This window comes from Gossypium arboreum, chromosome 11 (genome assembly GCF_025698485.1).
Source record: "Gossypium arboreum isolate Shixiya-1 chromosome 11, ASM2569848v2, whole genome shotgun sequence".
Taxonomy (NCBI): Eukaryota; Viridiplantae; Streptophyta; class Magnoliopsida; order Malvales; family Malvaceae; genus Gossypium; species Gossypium arboreum.
Window position 1 is genome coordinate 91,179,660 of NC_069080.1, and position 7,852 is coordinate 91,187,511.

The window sequence follows — 7,852 nt, forward strand, 5'->3', positions numbered from 1 at the left end:
GAAGGAACGGTTGGTTTATGCACGGTTCCAATATGAGAAGTCGAGTTTATTTTGTTTCATTTACAATAGGCTTGGGCACGGGGAAAGCTTTTGCCTATTAAGAACAAAAATTGATCCCTCAAGAATTATTTTTGGCTGGGATATCTCGCTTAGGGCGGTAGAGAAGCATTGGAATTCCTCGACAACTAAATGGCTACGGGAAGCTGATGGCTCGATCGGTAAACAATTGGAAAAAAAAAAAAGTGGATCTGCTGGGAATAATTTTGGGATAGAGAGAGATTCTGGGCATGTTTGGAGGAAGGATGTTGAGAAATCTTATCCTAATCCTAATTTTATGCCTCTTGGATATGGAAAGGAGGCCTCTTTCAAGGGATATGCTAATATTCATAATATGGGAAATAGAGGGATTTTAGAGGAAGTTTCTAAAAATGGGCCATGAAACTAATTCTGGTTTCTGAAAATGAACCCTTTGAAACCGTGGAAGGAAAGAAACGAAAGCGAATGGTTGGTGGTGGAAATGTCAGATCTGCAAAAGTTGTGGAGGAAAACACCCAGGATCAATCAGCTAGCTCTACAGGGTAGAGCAGCCGAATGCAATGAGGTTCATTAGTTGGAATGTTCATGGCTTAGGGAGACCATGGATAGTTAATTGGCTCCGAAACAAATTGAGAGCCTTAAATCCCCAAGTTTTGTTTATTATAGAAACAAAAGTTTGTTCAAAATTTGGTCGAAATGCAGTTTTAGTAGTGGTATTAATGTTGATGCAATAGGTAATGAAGGCAGTTTATCCTTGTGTTGGAAAGATAGTACTACGATTAGTCTGAGAAGCTATTCCCATTTTTATATTGATGTGAATGTTCATGATCCTGTAAAGGGCGAGAACTAGAGACTCACCGAGTTTTATGGGAACTCGAATAAACATCAGAGAAGTGCGTCTTGGGAGTTGCTTCGACAGTTGAATCATGGGAAACAAAGACCTTGGCTGGTGGTTGGAGATTTCAATAAGATCACAAGCTTATTCGAAAAAAAAGGTAGGAGACTTAGATCAGAGCATCAAATGGCAGCATTTCGTAACGTCTTGGAGGAATGTGGTCTAACTAATCTTGGTTTTGATGGTAGATGGTACACATAGGAGTGGGGCAAATTTTGTACTACCAATATTCGAGAAAGGATTGATCGGGCTTTTGTGAATTTATTGATCGGGCTTTTGTGAATTTAGAATGATGGGATCTTTTCTCAGAATACACAGTTGAACACCTAAGCCATTCTATTTCGCACCATTGTCCTATCCTTGTGGATTCTTATGGAAAGCATTAACATACTAGACATCGCCCAAGTAAGTTGTTTCGATTTGAGGCTACTTGGTGTCTTGATTCGTCTTTTGAGAAGGAGATGAAAAATTATTGGGCTACCTCCAATATTAAAATTCCTGAAAAGCTGGTTAAATTAGGGAAAAACTTCAATACTAGGCTCGTATGAAATCTCATGAACACAAGAAAAATAATGATCTGGAAAGCCGCCTACTTGAACTTTATAACTTTGATCCGACAGATGATAATCTGGCTATGATAACGAATGTTTAGATGGGTTTTAACTGGGAAGCAGATAAAGAGAAAATTTACTGGCAACAGCGCGTTTGGATTAATTGGATAAAAAATAGGGATTGAAATACAAGTTTCTTCCACAAGGTCATTGCTAGTCACCGTTCTCGAAATAAAATAGCTGGTTTGGAAGATCGAAATAGAGTTTGGGTGTCTGATTGGGTGGGTATTTCAAAAATTGCAGTAGAGTATTTCAAAAAACTCTATCCTACTTTTGATGTAGGTAATGATGAGAGGTTGTTTGGGCTGGTAGAGAAGGGCATGACCCTCCAGCATGAATGAGGAATTACTTAAACCTTTCTCAGAGATGGAAATTGAAAATGCTGTGTGAATGATGGAGCCTCTCAAGCACCAAGGACAGACGATTTTCTAGCACTTTTCTTTCAAAGGTATTGGCAGATCATTGGCCCTCAGATTTCTATTTATTGGTTGTCTATCTTAAATGGTGAAACTGAAATGGAAACAATCAATAAAACCCACATAGTCTTAATTCCAAAAGTACTTATTGAGTGTATAAGTGAGATTCTGGGGTGTTGCATTGACAAGGCTCAAAGGGCCTTTATACCAGGCAGACACATATCTAATAATGTACTTATTGCTTATAAAGTGCTTCAGGCGCTCAAAATGAAGAAAAAGGGTTAAAATGGGAATTTTACGCTTAAGCTGGATATGAGCAAGGATTTTTTGACAGGAATAATGAATGTATTGAGTTTTCACATTGAATGGATCACTCTTATTATGAGATGCGTCTATTCGGCCAGCTATACAGTGGGTATTAATGACGATATTAGTGATCGATTCCTGCCATCGGGAGGATTATTTTAGGGGGATTTGTTAAGTCCCTACCTGTTTCTTATCTGTACAGAGGGGTTCTCGACATTACTAAATAAGGCCAAGTTGTCAGGGTTGATGAAGGGGACCTAAATTGGTAGAGGAAGATTTGTAGTTAATCATTTTTTTTGCGGACGATTGCATCCTTTTTTTATGCTTCAAGGGAGAGTGCAAATGCTATCCATAATATTATTAAGGAGTACGAATCGATTTCGGGCCAATAAGTGAATTTAGAAAAGTCATTGGTTTACTTTGGGGCAAATGTGTACTTGAATGTTAGAGATTTGGTGACCAACACTTTGGGTGTTTGTGTGGCAACAAACCCAATAAACTATTTAGGGTTTCCAATGATGGTTGGTAGGAGGAAAAGATGGGCTTTTGCCAATTATATTGATCGATTTAGGAAAAGGATCGAGGGGTGGAGTATCTGTTATCCCTCTATGAATGGTAAAGAGGTTTTTCTTCAATCTGTTCTACAGGCAATCCCAGTCTATGCAATGTTGTGTTTTGCTTTGCCAAAAATTTTATCCCGAAATACTAAATCTACTAGGGGTATTCATTAGAGCACTTGGAGTTTATTATGTAAGCCCAAAAGCGAAGTTGGCATGGGTTTCAAAGACTTATTTATGTTTAATAAAGCTTTGTTGGCTAAGCAAGCATGGAGGTTGTTTTCTCAACCGAATTGTTTGTTAGCCAAAGTTTTTAAGAGTCATTATTATCTTTTATGTGATTTTATGTCGGTAGAAGTAAGCTCTAACCTTTCACCACCTGGCCAAGTATATGTAGTGCTCGAAATCTAATTGATGATAGGCTAATTTGGCGTATCGGGGGCGGAGAAGCTGTGAATATTTGGAACAATCTTTGGCTACCAGATTCTAGGAATACTAGAGTGTTAGTTAATTCTATTAATCCTTATTGGATAACTGTAAGTCAGTTGATTGATAAAGAAACAATTAGCTGGAAGAAGGCTGAAATTTCAGACATCTTTGGCACCAATCAGGCTGAGCGTATCTTCAATGTCCCTCTCTCTCATATATGATTAAATGACATGTTGGTCTAGAGGCATGAGGCAACCGAGGAATAAATACATAGTAAAAAGTGGGTACAAAGTCCTAATTTCAGAACATCTACATTTTGCTAATCAGATTTCTACTGCTACACCCCACATTTACAAAGAATTTTACAACTCTCTATGAAAATTACAACTACCAGAAAAAATAAATATACATGTGTGGACTGTTCAATGATTTCTTGCCTCATTTCAGCAATTTAGCCAAGCATAGATTGATCAAAGATGTTTTGTGTCCACTGTGCAACAACCCATTGAAAGATGCTAATCAATTGAATCAAACTTGTCAGGTACTTCAGCAACTGTGGAAACACCTGTATATTTTGAGTACCCAAAGGATGGATTCCTCGAATTATAAATATTGGTTAGCATAAATGTTTATTGTAAAGAATGAAAGACAACGAATGCTAATAGCTATATCTTACTAGGCTCTTTGGTCTAGAAGAAACAAGCTGGTTCATGAAGGACAGAAAGGTTCCGTCCAAGATATTTTGGGATTTATACATGGGTACATGCAGGAACTAAATCAGACTCAGAATCCTTTTCATTCTATGAAACCTATGATGAAGGACCTATGGTGACCTCCAAATACCGATGTTATTAAACTAAACTTTGATGCTTCTTTTAATACAGATACATACACTTCAGTTGCAGTTGTTCTAGCTCGAAACAACAAAGGTCAGATTATGAGGTCCTATACTTACCCTTATGATGGAATCCAAGATGCTTTTGTGGCAGAAGCTAGGGCTTTCGAGAGATCTTTACTCTTTGCAGCTGAAATGGGTTTCCTCAAGATTTCTGTTGAAGGAGACTCCTTGACAATCATTAGAAAGATCAAATCAAAAAAGAAGACAAATCGATCCTCCGACCGGTGATTCTAAGCATCTGCGACTTATGAAGAAGGTTCGAGGAGATATCTTACCATTTCATTCCAAGAGAAGTAAATAAGGCTACCCATATGTTGGCTAAGAAAGGACGTCGGTATCAAGCACCATGTTTTTGGGTTGAAGAAGCCCCAGATCCAATTGAGAAGATGACAATTGTGGACTGGAACAACTAGATTCGACAGTATTAAGGTTTCTTTTAGAAGCTTGAAAATGGAGAAGGTTCACTTTGAATCTCCGTGGGCTTGTTTATCTTAAGCTTTTGCCTCTTGTACTATGTTTGATGATTTTTTAGCTTTGTTTGAAGAGGTTTTGGCTAGTATTTCTCTGGTTTCTTTCTATGGTTGTTTGGGGGAAGGCTCTGTTTTGTTTCGTTTATGGTTTTTTACTTTGGGTTTTGTTTTAGGCATTTTAATATTTGTTTGTTATTTAGTTGTGTGTGGCTATTTGCTTTTCATCTTTTAGTGTATTTAGTGTGTTGTTTGGTTTGCTTGTAATCTCTTTTCATCTGCTTTGTAACGTCTTTCAAGGTGTTCGTTTTTATTGAGCCCCTAAAACATTTAATGAATACCAGTTTTACATTTAAAAAAAAGTAAGTTAAGATCCCATTTAATCATTAAATGTCATATAAGATTATTTTTACATGTTATTATTGAATAGAAATTTTCAAAAAATAAATTCTTCAAAAAATTTGTTTCTCCTTTTGTATCTAGAGAGCCATCAAAGTTTTTATTTTTCATCATCTTTCCTTTATTCTTGAAAAAACTTTCAGTTTACACTAGGTTCCAATTATTGTTCAAAGAGATAATTTGGTTTACTGTAAAATAGTTTCATTTTGACAGAGGCTAGAAAAAAAATCAAAGAAAACAAATTAAATGCAAAGTAAAATAAGGAGCAAAGCAAGGAGAGATAACACGCAATATTTGTTAACGCGGTTCGAATTCATCAAGTCTACCCAGTAATGCCTTGTTTAGAGAATGATTTTATTTAACAATTCAACCTATATAACTATTGCCTAATGAAACATCCCAAAATAGGGCCTAGTCGGAACAATAGTTTCGGGACCACAAATTCGACGTTGAAATATTTATTTTATGATTATTATGAGGTCTAGAATATGAGTATATGCATGTGTTAAAGTTTCATGGAAAAATTCTATGAGTAAGGTGTCCAATTAGAAATTAAAGACTAAATTGAATAAAGTGTAAAACTTGGATTCTAGAAGCAATTTGTATGAAATTGCTTTAGATTATTAATTAGAAGTCCTTAAAGAGCAATTTTCCCAAGTTATAAGTTTTTGGACAAAAATGGGCATGTATGGATAAAATTTGATAGAAAGTAAAATGGGAAAATAAGCCAAAACTTAGCTCATCTTCTCCACCTTGCTGTCAAAATTTAAGAGCCACCATAACTAGGGTTTCTTCACTTTTCAAGCTCAATAGTAAGTGCTCCCAAGCCCCGTTTTTAATGTTCTTCGTATTTTTGAAATCCCGATAACTTACTCTCTCCTTTCTACCCATATTTTGAATTAGGGTTTATGTATGTAAAGTGACCCATATGTGACATGTTTATTCTTTGATGATTTATGGAGGAATATGAAAGTTGGATGTGTGTTAAACATCTTTTTCTAGGTGATTTTCATGAAAAGCCCCTAAAAGGACCTTTTTGCAAAAGGTGTAAAATATGTGGTAGAAATGTGAAATAATGGAAAAATGTGGGCTGCCATAAGAGGAAGGAACATTCAGCTAGGCTTGGGTAATGTAGAAAATTCATACATTTCATCATACGAGCCTAGGGACTAAATCGTAAATAATGTGAAAGGTTAGGGAAAAAATGATCATTTTGTCCGGGGGTAAAATTTAGACTCAAAAACAATAATGTGAGGTATTAATGATTCATTTTTATTGTTATAGACCCCGAGGAACAAATTCTAGAGGTCGATCGAGGAAAATGAATGGTTTCGAAATAACCGAGACGCAAAACCGAAACGAATACCAGGTCAGTTCGAATAACTTTAAGTAAACTATTAATATGCCTAGTTACATGTGTTATGAATGTATGATAATTGGTTATAATGATGGCATGAAAATCCGTGAAGTATGTTAATAATAATGAAATGATAATAAATGTCCCGATTGAAGTCAAAAAAGGAAATTCGATGGATAAACCATAGCTTACATGACTTGACATCCTGAATGTGTTGCAGAAAAGGATTTAACCCAGACGGGTAATCCATTGATCTCAAATATAGGAAGGATCTAGCCCGAACGGGTGTTCCTTGAGTGATCGAGCCTCCCTAAGAATATGTGTGCATTACGGATTTAGCCCGGACGGGTAATCTGACTAGGGTCTGAATTTAGCCTGGACTGGTAATTCAGATCCGAGCTCATTACGGGTGTTTGTCGCTACAAGGGATTTAGCCTGGACTAGTAATCCCAACATCACCCTATAAGTTTACATTGCGGGGGATTTAGCCTGGGCTGGTAATCTCACCGTATAATGTGAGGTTCACAAGAGTGCATACTTGAGATGATCGCTCTTATGACTTGACGATAAATGGATAATCTATCGAGACTTCCGAGAAACTCAACGGGATTAACATGAGATATAAAAATGAAAATGTTGAATGATGAGCTCATCTAAGAAAAATTACATGGTGCATTGTTATGAGACTAACTTGTTCATTGAGTGCATGTGATAGGGAAACTATTTCATGTTTGTTGGTTTTATTGCCTAATATGGATGAATGCCAATTAATCAGTAAGTTTACTTTCCAGTTATTCGGGCTTACTAAGCATGTAAATGCTTATCCCTCTCTTTTTCCTGTCTTACAGAGCTCGTGGACTCGCGAAGATTGGGAGATGATTAGAGAGTCAATGCACTATCATTTTGACTAGCTTTGGTATATAGATACTCTTATTTTGTTCAATGGCATGTATAGGCCTTTTGTTATTTTGTTATATGTGTCATTTGATTAGCCAATATGAAGGCTTATAAAGGTATAATATTCCCTTGTATATGGCCATGGAAATTGGCTCAGGTTGGAGTAGGTTATGACCTACCAAATTGTGCATGTTATGTTCCAATGTTCTTGTGTTGATTAAATATGATGTATTACAATTAGTCATATGTAGCATGACTAAATCACATGGAGTGGTTAGACCACAATTTTGGCAATGAGTAGATAACGAGCGAATCTTAATTGAGTCACAAATCATGGAAATCTTTAAGATAAAGGGGACAACCTAGCATGTATAAAAACCGATAAGATGAGGTTTACATTCAATGAGCTATATTAAAGTCATTTAAGGGGATAATTAGACCATGTTAAGTGTTATTGAAAACTATAAGTGGTTATGGTTATTAGAGGGTGACCTAAGGCTTGGAAAATAGCCTAACAAGGTCCACACGGGTGGACACACGGGCGTGTGTCTAGGCCGTGTGTGACACACGAACCGCCCCATGGG

The 7,852-nt window shown here is 36.6% G+C and overlaps 1 long non-coding RNA gene across 2 annotated transcripts; it reads right to left on the reverse strand.

Moving 5' to 3' along the window:
* Positions 1-3,440: 3,440 nt before the first annotated feature.
* LOC108471083 (uncharacterized) lies at positions 3,441-4,899 on the reverse strand. 2 transcript variants are annotated; one of them, XR_008274060.1, is made up of 3 exons: positions 4,424-4,899; positions 4,206-4,315; positions 3,441-3,847 (listed from the first exon to the last, which is right to left on the reverse strand). It is a non-coding gene; the product is annotated as an uncharacterized LOC108471083 (long non-coding RNA). The 2 variants fall into 2 exon arrangements; XR_008274061.1 differs by having other exon boundaries at positions 3,441-3,815; positions 4,424-4,895.
* Positions 4,900-7,852: the final 2,953 nt, after the last annotated feature.